This window comes from Poecile atricapillus, chromosome 4, assembly GCF_030490865.1.
Source record: "Poecile atricapillus isolate bPoeAtr1 chromosome 4, bPoeAtr1.hap1, whole genome shotgun sequence".
Classification (NCBI taxonomy): domain Eukaryota; kingdom Metazoa; phylum Chordata; class Aves; order Passeriformes; family Paridae; genus Poecile; species Poecile atricapillus.
Window position 1 is genome coordinate 31772404 of NC_081252.1, and position 13349 is coordinate 31785752.

Here is a 13349-nt window from a genome sequence, read left to right on the forward strand (position 1 = left end):
CTCCCTGCAACAGCACTTAGCCCTGCTCACCATTATTCTAGATCCCTAAATTCCAACAGGGCAAACATAAAACATTACAGGTTGCTAAAAATTAGCAGAAAAGAAAACTTGGTGGAAGGTGGTGGCAGACCTGCCCTGACCAAGGTAACAAATTCTGAATCAAGTCCCTGCATCAGAAGTCTGTCTGAAGAGTGGCAGGTACCTCCTCTAACAGAGCAAGGTTTTTTTTTTCTTTCTCCTGCTGTCTTTCACTAGCATAAAAAAACCCCACCCCAGGCACTAATTTGGCTGGAGCACAACAGAAGAACCAGCTGGATAACCTACTCTCGATGGCATTCACTGGTACACAAGACCAAGGTTTCAGTTCCTGTTCTCCTGCACACCTGGTGAGAAACTTGAAGAGATCAGATAAGAGTAGAGGGGTTAATTAAGAAATAGGTATTTGTATTATATACCAGCATGATCCACAGTCCACTAAAATCAATGGAAAGGATCCCTGTAGCTAATTCAAATTAATTAACCCAACTCTGACTCTCGAGTGCAGTATGCAGCAAACTGGAAACCAGAAACAGTTATATTTTGCATCACTTAATGTGAGAGGTTAAAAAGCCTGTATGGTCAGTACATATGAAATAGTATTTTCTACATGTTCCTAGAGTCATATGCCCCTTTGCATGCTAAATTTCAGATTAAATCCCCCAAGCAACTAATATAAGCCACTGTCTTTTGCAAATCAATTGAAAATATATATGCCTCTTTTCTTTTAAAGCTGAACACACTTCACTGAAAAAAATTGTCATGAAATAATGGCTGTAGTAACAGGAATGGGAAAGCAGAACTTAAACTTGCCACTTTGAAAAAATATTCTTTGAATGTGTAATTTCAAAATAGCACAGCAGCATCTAAACATAAAGCAGACATAAGCATGAATAGTGTGGCTCAAAATGTGCTTTCCCTGCTAACCAAAGAGTCCTGATCTGTATGCTAAATTGTTGGAATGGTGCTTATAATTCATAATCAAGTGATGAGAACTAATAGCATCGTGCTGAGTCTTGTTCTCAGCAAGGGTTCTCAGTCTGCTCTCGTTCCACAGCAGAGCTGCTTCTGATCACAGTTACTCCTACTGCCCACCCTTACCCTTTAAAATCTCCATGTCCTTCCACCCTAGGTGATCAAAACTTTATTCTCCACCAAACATTGCTACCGAAGAGAAAACAAACTATACTGTTGCACCCTATGGAACTGTGCATGAAATCAAAACTTCTCAGCAGTTTAGAACTGCTGAGACAACTTCCGTAAGCATGGGCATTGTTTGAGATTATCCACCACATTTCCCAGTCTGCCAGAGACATGATGTGTATCAGACCAGGGACAAGCCATGCATGCCCTGACTGTCAAAGCCAGCAGTCCTGCATCTCCCTTTGAACTCGGTGTTAATATTTATAAATTGGTAAACAGATTTTCCGAACTATCGAGCAACAAACAACTTAAAGAGGTTTATCTTTAAACATCCAGAGCTTGCAGCTGAAATTAACTCTCAAGAGGAAGACAGACACAATAAAAAGGATCTGGACATTTGCTGAAACCAAAGTGATTGGTTGAAAAGGCAGTTTTCATTAACTCATCCTAGCAAACAAATTTCCATCAAAACTGGCGCAGCAACCTGCTTTTTGTCAGGCTGACTACTAGAGAAACCAGAATTTTCTGTGTATGCAGCTTTTGAGTGCCCCCTCTCCCAGGACCAGGAAATTCAAAGTCTCTGGGAGTTAATAGAGGTCTGTGTAGTTAATAAACATGCTACATCTCTATAAACCCTACGCCTATGTCTTTTAAAGGAGATTGTGGAAGCAAGCTTTGTTTTTGTAATTATTTTTCCTTTAACAAATACCACACAGTGGGAGAAACACCATCGAGGCTTTACATCCAAATCAATGAGCAGTTATTACCTCCCCAAGGTCATTCTGACAGTTTTATTATCAGTGACACAGGAGCAAATGTTGCAAAAGCAGTGTGGCAAAATCACCTACGTATTATGCCTCTGTGCATGGTCGGAAGCTAAATTACTTTGGATATTGTGCCAGTGATAGTTCTGATAATACATTTTAAGACCAGACATGGGTCATGTCACATCCATGGATTATGTATGGAACTGTCAAAATTTCCAGAAAACCTTCTGCTGCTTTGTGTGCTCATCTGTGTGCTGGTTGCCAAGTCTGAAATAGTATTTATAATTATAAAGTGCCAACAAGTACAAACACAGGAAAACCTTTAGGATTTAGTTTTGCACATACTGAATAGCAACGTACATTGACTTTTGCTGATCATTACAGACCTTAACAATATGCACACCTTACACCTTAAAAAGCATAAAAAAGGGAAAGCAAAAACAAAAGCGAGTGTGTATAATCCAGTACATACAGAGACAAGGAAAGGTTCCTCTTGTCTAACAGTGTATTTCCAATGAAAAGCACCATGTTGTCTTGACAAAATTTTCTTGCTGCTGATTACAAAATCCTGCATGAGTTGGCTTTCCAGCCCTAGCCTGGCAATTCCTTTTGTGGATGATGTGTTCCACTATCCTGCTTATATGTATATGCACACAGACAGTGCTTGGGCTTGTAAACACACCAACCCCAAGCTTTACAGAGGTTTCTTTTGAGAGGCATGCCCAAAGCAGATGGAAATATATCAAAGAGCACTACAAGCAAGCAGCTTTATGGGAAAATATGCTGCTGGAGTTGGGCTGGGTTGATCTCTGACGTTAAAGGCAGTAGGGGCTGTTTTGCTCCTTTCAGCAAGTAGCAGGGATGTCTGATAGAGAGGAGATCCTGCTCTGGGATCAGCTGAAAAATGCTGGGATTTTCTCTTGGCTCTTGCCTCCATGTAACCTCCTCTACATACCACTTTCTCCAAAGAACTATGTTATGTTTCTCCAGCTGTGCTCTAGTGCCCATAAAGGCAGGAAGCAACTAGAAAGGTGTTTTTAGCACACAGAAAAACATAAGCTTTGACAACTCCTGTCTTGAAGAACAATAGCTCCCTTCCTTTGCAAATTAATTTTAATAACTGTGGCTAGTTTGCTGTGAGTTGAGTAGTTTTGCATGAACACACACAATTAAATTAATATGCAAATGCTCTCATTCCTCTGAGAATACTGAAGCATTCTTTACAGTGTGTGAGACAAGGAGACGGAAAAGAAAAAACATAGCAGGCCCCAAAAGAGTCTTGTTTAGGAGGATGGGATGTCTTTTCTTTAGCTAAGCCACTGAAAGGGGATTCAAGCCTGACTGAAACAATGCTTGTTGATGAAGCAGAAATAAAGAAGGAAGAGGAGCCTTTAGAGATAAAGGAAAGAGGAAAAGACTGGAGCATCCCAAGTTGTTAAAAACTGACCTCAGCAAGTCTAAATCTTCACAAAAGTAGCATTTACTGTGTTTGGCCTCACAAAGGTTCCCATTCTTCCCTTGCCTTTGGGACCCCCTCCTTCTCCAGCCATGTTTGAGCAAGGGCCTCAGACAATTAGCACAGCCCCTGGCCCCTCACCCTTTGGCTGTCAATCACCTTCCCAAGCAGATGGCAGCAGAACAAGGAAAGATGGTTTCCAAGCAGCTTTGCCCTTGGGCTCATCTCCATGTGCCGGGCCCCTGGGAATGGCGGCCTGGCGGGGAGGGTGTGGGAGTCCCTGACAGCAGGCACCGCTGCATCCCAGCACGGCTCTTTGTACAGCCGGAGCATGAGACTGGGAGCATGGACAGGCTTCCCAGGAGTCTCCGTCCTCTGCCACAAAAGACCCTCTGGAAGCTGAGGGGCCAACAACTCAAGAGTCACTAAAAGTTATTATGGAAAAAGCAACCCTTTCACTCGAGCTTGCTGGCTTTGTAGGCTTAGACAAAAACAGCTGCCATCCAGACAGCAGCTACATCATAGGAGAGTGCATTTGTGACAGAAAGATAGATTAGAAAAGACTGGGAACATGGAGGCAAATAGATATAGACCTGGATCTCCAGGGAAGGCAGGAAAAGAGATGGGACACAAAGGTAGCCCTGTGCTGCTGCTGTCTCTAACCTCTTGTACCAGATTTAGGGGAGTGAAGACCACTGGTTACACTGCACTGGGACCAGGTGTGAAGCAAGGCCAGGGACCGGGAAGGAGGACACAACTCCCACTTCCTCTTCCTATCCCAGCCTGGGAGCAAAAGAGGGGGAAGGATTGAGGGATGTGTAAAAACGCACAAGCAGCAGGGCAAATATAGCCTGGTAGGCAATAACCTTAGCCCTTATCTGAACAGCAATGGAAAGCAACGAGAAGGAAGAAAAACTTGTTTTGAGATAGGATGAGCCAGTATAAGTCTGAGATTGACTGGGAGTAGCATGGCTCTGATCTGAAACCCTCTACAGCTGACTATTCTGCAGGTCCCAAAGGATAAATAGGGTAATTCTGCTCACACTCCTTGACCATGAAGGGAAACAAAGGGGATGGAAAGTCCCCATATTCGGTGGCCTGGCATTTTCTCCTTACACCCTTGACTTGCACAAGATTTGGAAGATCAGTGGTCTGAAACAAGCACAGACATGTGACAAGAAGCGAGAAAGCAGGGCTACACGCCCTTCACCCATCCAGCAAAGCTCGGGCAGTGTGACACAACCAGGGTGACATGCAGGGGTAATCACCACTCATGAGGAGCCATGACATTTAGCACATTGTCACTTTATTTGCTTTTCACACTGTCCTTTCAGGCATGAGAGCACTGTGAAGGAAGGGAACTCAAATTCATCCAGAAGAATCTGACAGTCTAGGTCAGTAGTTGCGGAAACAAGTGTTTTGCTAAGAACTGTACCCATTTCTTAAAATCTCATAAACATAAATGCAGGGAAAGGATGCAATTTATTAATGCCCTCTTCTTCTGTTGATGTGAATCTGCTGTCCCCCTCATTCTAAGGAGTCCAACACATCTGAGAATGAACACAAAAACTTCCCTCTCCCCCTAAAATTCTACAACTGGTTAAAAAACCTTCCTGAGATTTTAATAAGGATCAAATTTTGTTTCTATTTACCTTGTGGTTTTAAGTCTTTAGAAACAAATTGGTATGCAGCTTTGCTGGCAAAAAATTAAATCGTTACATAAATTAATCAACAAATAAAGTGAACAAAAATAAACAAATCCCTTAAAAAAAAAATCCTGACACTTCCAAAATCCCCTGCTCCCAAGAGCTGGCATAGTAAGGAGTGCACCAGACTCTGCCATGGTCTGAGAAACAATAGCAAAATTTATTAAGACTTTATGCATGTTGTTTCCTTTCTGCTGTTATTACTGAGTCTGTTCTACTTTTCTCCTTCCTTGCTGTGCACACATTGTCTGCTAGTCAGTAGCAGGCAAACAGGAGAAGGGTATCATTATTTGTAGCCACAGACGAAGGCTGCAGCACATACAAATTAAAAAGGTAAATACAGTCAATGCACTAGAAGGATCAGATATAGAAGAATAGGTGGGTAAGGAAACCTGCAGAAACAGTAAAACCATTCCTTGGCCTCAGGGGTCTAGGTTTTGTTGGCAGAGGTGATGCCCTTAATTTTAATCTCTTCAAGGAACACAAAGTGAAGAAGGATTTATGACATAAATAAAATAAATTACTATGAATAAAATGAATCTCTGACCTACAGTGAAAAATCCCTGGCCCAGAGTTTTATTGTGTTTTTGTTTAACCTCCTCACACAAGGCAATGGGATGGAACAGGGGAAGCCTCCACCAGCACATCCATACCGGCAGCAGCAGGCAAACACAGGCCACAGGCGTGAGCTCAGCTCTTATTTTGAGTGGGCTTTGGAGTCCCAAAGGGATTTGCAGGCACAGACACAAGTTTTTTAATATGGATGTGCAGGTACTAACAATATTACTTCACGGGCACTGAGGTCCCAGCTGCCCAAGAGCAAATATTCCACCAAACCACTGAGACTGAAGTAAATTGCTGGGAAATACACTGTTTTCTTCCTCTTCTCAAAGTCTACTTTCTGGGGAGCTCTGGGCCAAGAGCTGAAAACCGAGGATCTAATTTAAGCATAACCCCCTTTGTTGAGGGGGAATTGCCTGGAGATGCAATGGAGGTGCAGCTCTCAGGGGTGCTCTATCTTCTCGCACAAACATGTGAAACACAAGCTGTGGTGTAGGCTCAGCTCCCCAGTTGTATATCAGACACAGTAACTCACTACTTCATGTGTTTACAGTTAGCCACAAGCTTAAGTGCTCAATGAACTAAGGCTGGAGCTCCTGCTATTATTTAAATAACTTTTAAATATATTTCAGCCTGTTTTCTCCCTTTTATGATCACTGACTGTTTTTCACTGGATACCCTCTAATTTTATATGGCTGTATCTGTGCATCAATCACCTGCTGAGGAGCAGTTAGTCATTTTGAGAAGCTTTAGACCTTTGTAATTCAGCCTGTTACTGAGAAGCATTTATTTGTCTGCTCTGAAAATGTGAATATCTTAAAAATTAAAAGCTGTGACATGAGTGTGGTGATTTCACAGAGAAATAAGACCTGCAATTACAGACAAACTGAGATGTTCCTAGAACGGCTTTCTAAAAGCAAATGCATCCTGTGAGGGCACTGGTAACGATCTGTAGTGGATAAAAGCACATCACTATTACACAAAGCTGTAGCTACTTATGACAAATCTCAAAGAGCAGGTGAGGATGAAGTCAATTGATTCAGGGCTGTTTGCATCCATACAACCTCCAGGTACTGACATCTTGACTTCCCACTAGCCTGGGAAAGCTGCTCATTCATCTTTATGAATGAAATAAGCAGCAAGACAGTGATACAATGAGAAAGGGCAGACATGTAAAGGATAACCATGGCTGTGTGGCACAGCAAAGAATGTAATACAAGTACTACGCAGGGAATAATCAAGGTAGGTTAATTCAACAACATGGGGGATTTAAACTTCAGTTTTCAGAATCTTAGATGATTTAAACCCAAATCTTCTGCTGTGTCTGAAGAGGAAGTGCTTCATAGCCCAGTCTTCTGTATTTTTTTCAATTTTTTTTAAAAAATGTCCTTTTGCAACAGGTAGAGGCAACAAAAAGACAGCTAATTTACAGATACGTTGGGATCTCTTTGTACTCCTTGTCTGACACTCAGAAAATGGAAAATGCCAAAAAACTCATAATACTTGAGCCATAACACTTGTGAGAAGAAATTGAGTCAGTGTGCTTGCGAGCTTGCATGGCAAAGGGTACAAATAAAAAATTACAGAAATGCGATAGGCACTGTATGGTCTCAGTCAACATGCACGGAACAGGAGAAAGGAAGAAAAATTTTCCTTTTGCTTGCCAATGTTGGCCTCAGCCACACTAAATCAGATGTCAGCCAGCTTCCAGGCCTCTCACACCCAGTCCAGTGGCTCAGCCAGGCTTTTGCCTGCATGGTTTCTTCCCCACACAGTGAGGATGTGTGGACAGAGATAGCACAGACCAGGGCAAGGCAAGAAAGCAGCTGGGAGGAGGATCCAGCAGTAACAAACCTGCCTCAGTGTCTGCTCCTCAAGAGGCAGCATCAAAGATGGTGATGCTGGAGACCTGCTCTGCCACAGCTCCACCTCTGTCACCTGGATGAAGATGCAGTTCCCCATGCAAGCCCCAAGATACAGGTTACTGTCTGTAATCACCACTGAAGTTTCAAGGCTGAGGCAACATTGCCTGCATTAGCTCTCTTGCCATGTGCATCTTACTTCATCTGTATTTTCCCAAACTCTCTGTCTCCAGCAATCATTCCTAAAATAAACTGAACCTAGAGACTCCTGAGATGAGGACACATTATGTAGGTCCTGAACACACAGTCCTGAGCAGCCTTATTTCATGCCAGGAGGAAAGGCAGAAGGCAGTCGCAGTCTGCACCCACAGTGACCGACTATGAACAGACCTATGACAAAGGATTTCAACTGTATTTGAGGAGCAATGTTGGTTTAATGCATGAAAGAAGGTCAGCATAGGGAAGATGAGAGCAGTGACATCACCATGACTCAGCTAGGAAAGGCATGTTTGGATTTTTATAATAAGGGTATGTTCTTGTCTTAAGCAGCAATCAAGGATAACCAACAAAAATATTAACATTTCAGGTTGAGTTTTTTCTCTCACACTATATATAAAGTTAAAAAAAATTGTTTGAATTGAAAGCATTTAGTGACAACTCTGTAGAAATCATGCAAATCTTTCATGAGTAGCAGGGAGCCAAAATATGATAAACCACACAAAGTCCTCTTTGAACAGGCATTTTGGCATTTTATGAAACAAAGACAACTTGATTGTTTTACAGTAGAGACTATTTCTTTTACAGAAAGACTTCAATTTTTCAAGGCAATTTTGAACTTCTCATCTCAGACATGTGAAAAGCTTGAGAAGCACTTTAAAATATATATCTGAGTGCAACTCCAGCCAGTGCTGTCTGTAGCAATAAAATCATGGTCCTCAAAAAACACACACTTTTCTAATGTGCTCAAAAATAGCCAGAGCAGGCTCTGCTTTCCAGCCTCTCCCTAAGGGATCCATAAATGTCCAGCTGTGCTATCACACACCTCCAGGGCTACAGTCCTAATGAGAAACCTAGGTCCTTTTTTTGCCCTTCCCTCAACTCCAGCAGCATCCATGAGATGAAGCCAGCAGGGATTGCCCTGCTGCCTAAGCACCCACAGTACCTTGAACTCTTCCAAGCAAAAGCAAAAAACCCTGTCTGGTCCAGCTGAGAACACAACAGGGAAATAAAAGACAGAAACCCTGTTTTGTTCAAGATGGAGCAAGTCCCAGCTGAGATTCTCATGAGACATGTTCTCCCCACAAAACCTTTGGTCATCTTTGTCCAACCTCCATGCACTTGACTGCTCTCTCAAGCTTCAAGAGCGACCCATAGATGGAGAAACTCTCAGCTTCTCTCTAAAGCCTGACCCCAGCTGAATCTTCCCCCCCACCCCCCCAATACATCCAGTCAGGGCTATGGCATCTGATTGTTGCCTGAGAAGTACAGATGCTGTAAAAGGCAGGAAATTTTGATGTGAGACTAAGTTGTTGATGTGTTATTAGCACAATCTATTACACTTATCAGAGTAATACAGAAGACAAGCCAAAAGGAAGACTGATATAATCTAAGCAAAAAAAACCTGTTTGTTTTCACCAACTCAATACTCCCAAAGTTCTCATGGTGGAGGTTAGAGAATATCCATATCCAGAAACTGCTGGGTTGCTGCTCAACCAGGTGGAGCCGCACAGCAAATAAACCAGATCTCCTGATAGCAACATGAGCCCCAGGTAATCACAAGAAATCTTTTTGATTGCCTATTCTCTCTCATTTGGGAGCAAAACGGGATCTTTAATCCAGGTAAGTCCTGGCAGAGCAGAAACCCTCAAAGCAGAAAACGCGTCAGCCCCTTCTCCCCTGAGTGGGGATCCATAGCAATGTTTGAAGGGAACACACCCTCGCTCCTGCCTGGGGAATGCCCAGCACAGTTTTAAGCTCACTCTGTATCAGGCAGTCCAGCTGCTACATGAGCCAGGCTCCATTTCAACACAAAAACAGCTCTTCTGGAAATGACAGATTGCCTTGATTTAAACACCGCCGCTCCCAGGTGCAATAAGCTTTATGTTGGAAGCATTTAATGCTAAAATTACAGTGAATATGCAGGGCACTGCTGTGAATTATGGCAAAATAATATCTGATACATCACAAAAATAAATCCAAGAGTGCATGTTTTCCTTCTAATTTTTTTAATTAGTTGAGGCTTTTTCACACTTAAAATCTTAAATATATAATCTGTGTGCATATGTCTAAACAATACCTTTCTGTATGTGGTGTATAAAGACATACAAGGCTATAGATTTACTTATGTTAATGTATAATATGTAGCATTTACATCTGCATGGAATTTCTACCTATTGTTCAGCTAAATTCACACACCTAGTCCTGTTGCTCTGTATTTGTACAGAAGCAAATGGAAAGAAACAGGCAGAAATAGTGCCTGCAAATAAAAACTCTGTGTGGTAAAGGGATTAAATTGCTGAAGCTGGAACAGGTACCTTTTTAAAAAATATAAAGAGGGTAGCTCTTAGAAAAAACTGTTTATGTTATAGCGAAATAATGTTTTCCAAAGCAAATTTCAATTCCAAGTGCCCCTTATTAGATTTGATTGGCTGCTACATAAGAAATCACCATGATCAATCTTTTAGTTAATCTCCATCGTCCTTCAAGCATCACAGTGACATGGCTGGGACATGCCAGCAGTCACAGATGCTTCATTAAGTATCTAATCGGCAATAGCTGTAGGGGTAATTCAACATTTTCCAAAGAGTTCAAATAGCACTTTAGGGTAAAACGTGCCCCTCCACTGATATCTTTCTGGGTTGTCACGATTAAGCATAATTAGGCTCACTATCTCTCTTCCAAATAACAATAATAATAATAATACATTGGAGGCTTCTGAATGTCAGTGGGTACCTGGCACATCAAACCCATATTTTAACGGTGGATGTATGGGTTTTACAGCCTGGACCAGTGGAATTTAGCGAGAGTGGTCTGTTGTGTATTTGGGAGAATTTTCTGTGCTGAAAGCCCCACAGTGAATACTCCCTGTGTAAATAGTTCACTGGTAGTATGTAAAAGCAAACACGGATTTACTGAGCAAACTGAAAGTAGCCATGCTATAGTGTGCTTGGCTCAGATCAAATGCTCGTCTAGGGGAGAATCGCTTTATTAACAGCAGCCTAGACCTTTAGCACCTAGAGAGCACTTGGACTGTTATCCCTGCAAAAAGCATTGCTAACACCTACCAGAGACAGGGCACTCTTCCAGCCAGATGCATACACACAGTTGTCTGAGTGGCACCAACAGCTCCACCAGTTTCCCTGTTCCGTCCTCTGGCTCAAGCTGCCAGTGAAGTTGGTCAACCACTTATCACACCATGAAACAGCACACAGTTTGCAAAACAGCCCTGATTTCTCAGAAAATACTGGTCCAGGTACAAGTCTGTATTTCAGAAATAAATTTCAAAGCATGAATGTGTATTGCCACTACTGGCTGTGCACTAGACACGGTCACTGGAGTACTTAATGACATAACTAATATTCAAGGAGTGGTGTCTAAGAGCTCTCGTCTTGGACCACCCTGTGGTCAATGCACTGAGGGATGACCTGGGTCCTCAGAAAATATTGGTGTCACACACCAGTTTCCAAACCTCACCTAGATTTCCACAATGACTCAGAGAAGGGAGCACTGAGTTTGTTCAAGTAGCTTAGTGGGAAGGTGGAACCGATACTTTGTGCTCTAAGTCAAAGCATCTTTTGGCCTTGCCGAGTTTTTTCATTAAATTGGTACTTACCTGACTCGGAGAACATTTGAAAATGAGAGCTCTCTGAAGAGACACTGAAATTATTTCAGTGTTTCTATTTGTCAAAGCTTTCAGTCAAAATCAATTACATGCCAAAGATGTCATGCTGGCCAATCTGAGTGGCACTCGAGGGCTGCAAGAGTGGATTCAAGCTCTGGTGTAAGCATCAGCAGCCATGCAGAAGGAGGACAGCAACATGCAGCTAGTGGAAAATGCAGTGCTGGTCAGTCAGTCCTGTCCTTTCCTGCTAAATCAACCTGCTGCCATCAGTACCAGTGCTCTCTTTGCCCCTTTCCCTCCACAGAAAGAACAGCCTGATACATGGATTCATTAAATAAATAAAAAATGTCGGTCAGGGCACTGAGGTGCATTGCTGAGAAGGGGAGGAGGAGGAAGAGTTCACCCTAACATACTGATTAACAAGGCTGGTGAGAGAAACACGTGTGCTATGAAATACTTATTACCAAAGCATAAAGGAGAATAGGATCTCATGCTGTAAATCTTTCAATACAGTAAACAGTAAAAAAAAAAAAAAAAAAAAAAATCTGGATTTGACAAATATGCTCTTCTTCAAACTGAAAATAGACTTCATGGTACTTCATGATTCTTATGGTCATATCCACATTACAAATACACACCAGGATTCTCTTTCAAGTGCATATTGTGCAAGTGCACTGCAAAAAAAAAAAAAAAGAAAATGCTCAGCTTTTAATATTCAGATTATTAAGGCTTCACAGCTGATATAGCATTGAGCCATATATATAAATGTATCCAGGGACTGTGGAGTCATTGGAAAGTATAATTTTGCAACAATAAATAAAACTTATCAGTGACTTAGAAGAAAAACCGCAGCAAACCAACAACCAACCAAACCAACAAACAGACTTAACAGAAGAGAACAAAACAATTCAGAAGATGTCCAGGTTTTACAGAAAAACTTTAGGAGAACTTGCACCACTTTCACAGAGGCTGCTGAAGAACATGCCCCTGCCCTCAGCCCTTTTCTAAGGCAGCTCTTTCAGCCAAGTTATGAGACTGTGGGAGACAATAATACAATGATTGCTCACAGAAGACCTGACATCTGCTTTTTTATACTGCTTCACCCTCTTTGAAAGTACAGATCAACAATTTCAGCTGGACTTTTTGGATGCTTAGAACTAAGTATATGCTTAAGTGTTTGGAGATTCACATCCTTAGCATGCAACTGTCTGCTCACTATATGTAAAAAGAACATAAATCCATTACTGGAAGTCTGAAAAACTTTGTGTGCTGTTTTCAGAGTACAAGTCTTTCCTTCAAGATATTTGACAGGCCTTTAATTTGAGCACTGAACTCTTAATTAAAGCTTGAAGTATTCTCTATTGTCCAAATACTAGATTGTGGAAGAGTTTTCATTTTTTGTCTTTGCTTGCACTTTAAGCAGTTCTTGAAGCTTCCCATATATTCTTAAAGCACAGTGGCTCTCCCTTTTGACAGAATTATGGATAATATATTTTTCCTTATCTTCTTTTACTACTTTCTCCCCTCCTACCATTTTGAGAATATACTCCAACCTTGCTGATATATGTCTCACTTCAATTCACATAAACATTGTTTTTTATATTACAGAAAACGCACTCAACTTTATTTACAGTGAAATAATACAGGAATCAATTAAATTAAGACTACATGGAAAGTGCAGTGAATTGATCTTGTCCATTTAAAGCATTGCAATGGCACAGTGATGCAATGTAGATGCAGTTTTATTCTTGTGTTTTACTGACAAAGTGTGTTCCCAACTTGAGCAATTAACAGGTTTGCAGAAATCAAACTGTACTCAGCTTTTGTTTCACTCTCCCAGCCTTTGATTTTGTCCCTAACACCCTGTCTTGCCCATACAAAGCCCACTGAGAGAAAGACAATACAGATGATTCAAAGGGGACTAATAAATTCAATGTGTTTTCTCTAAGGGGAGGCTTTGAAACCAAGTTTACTACT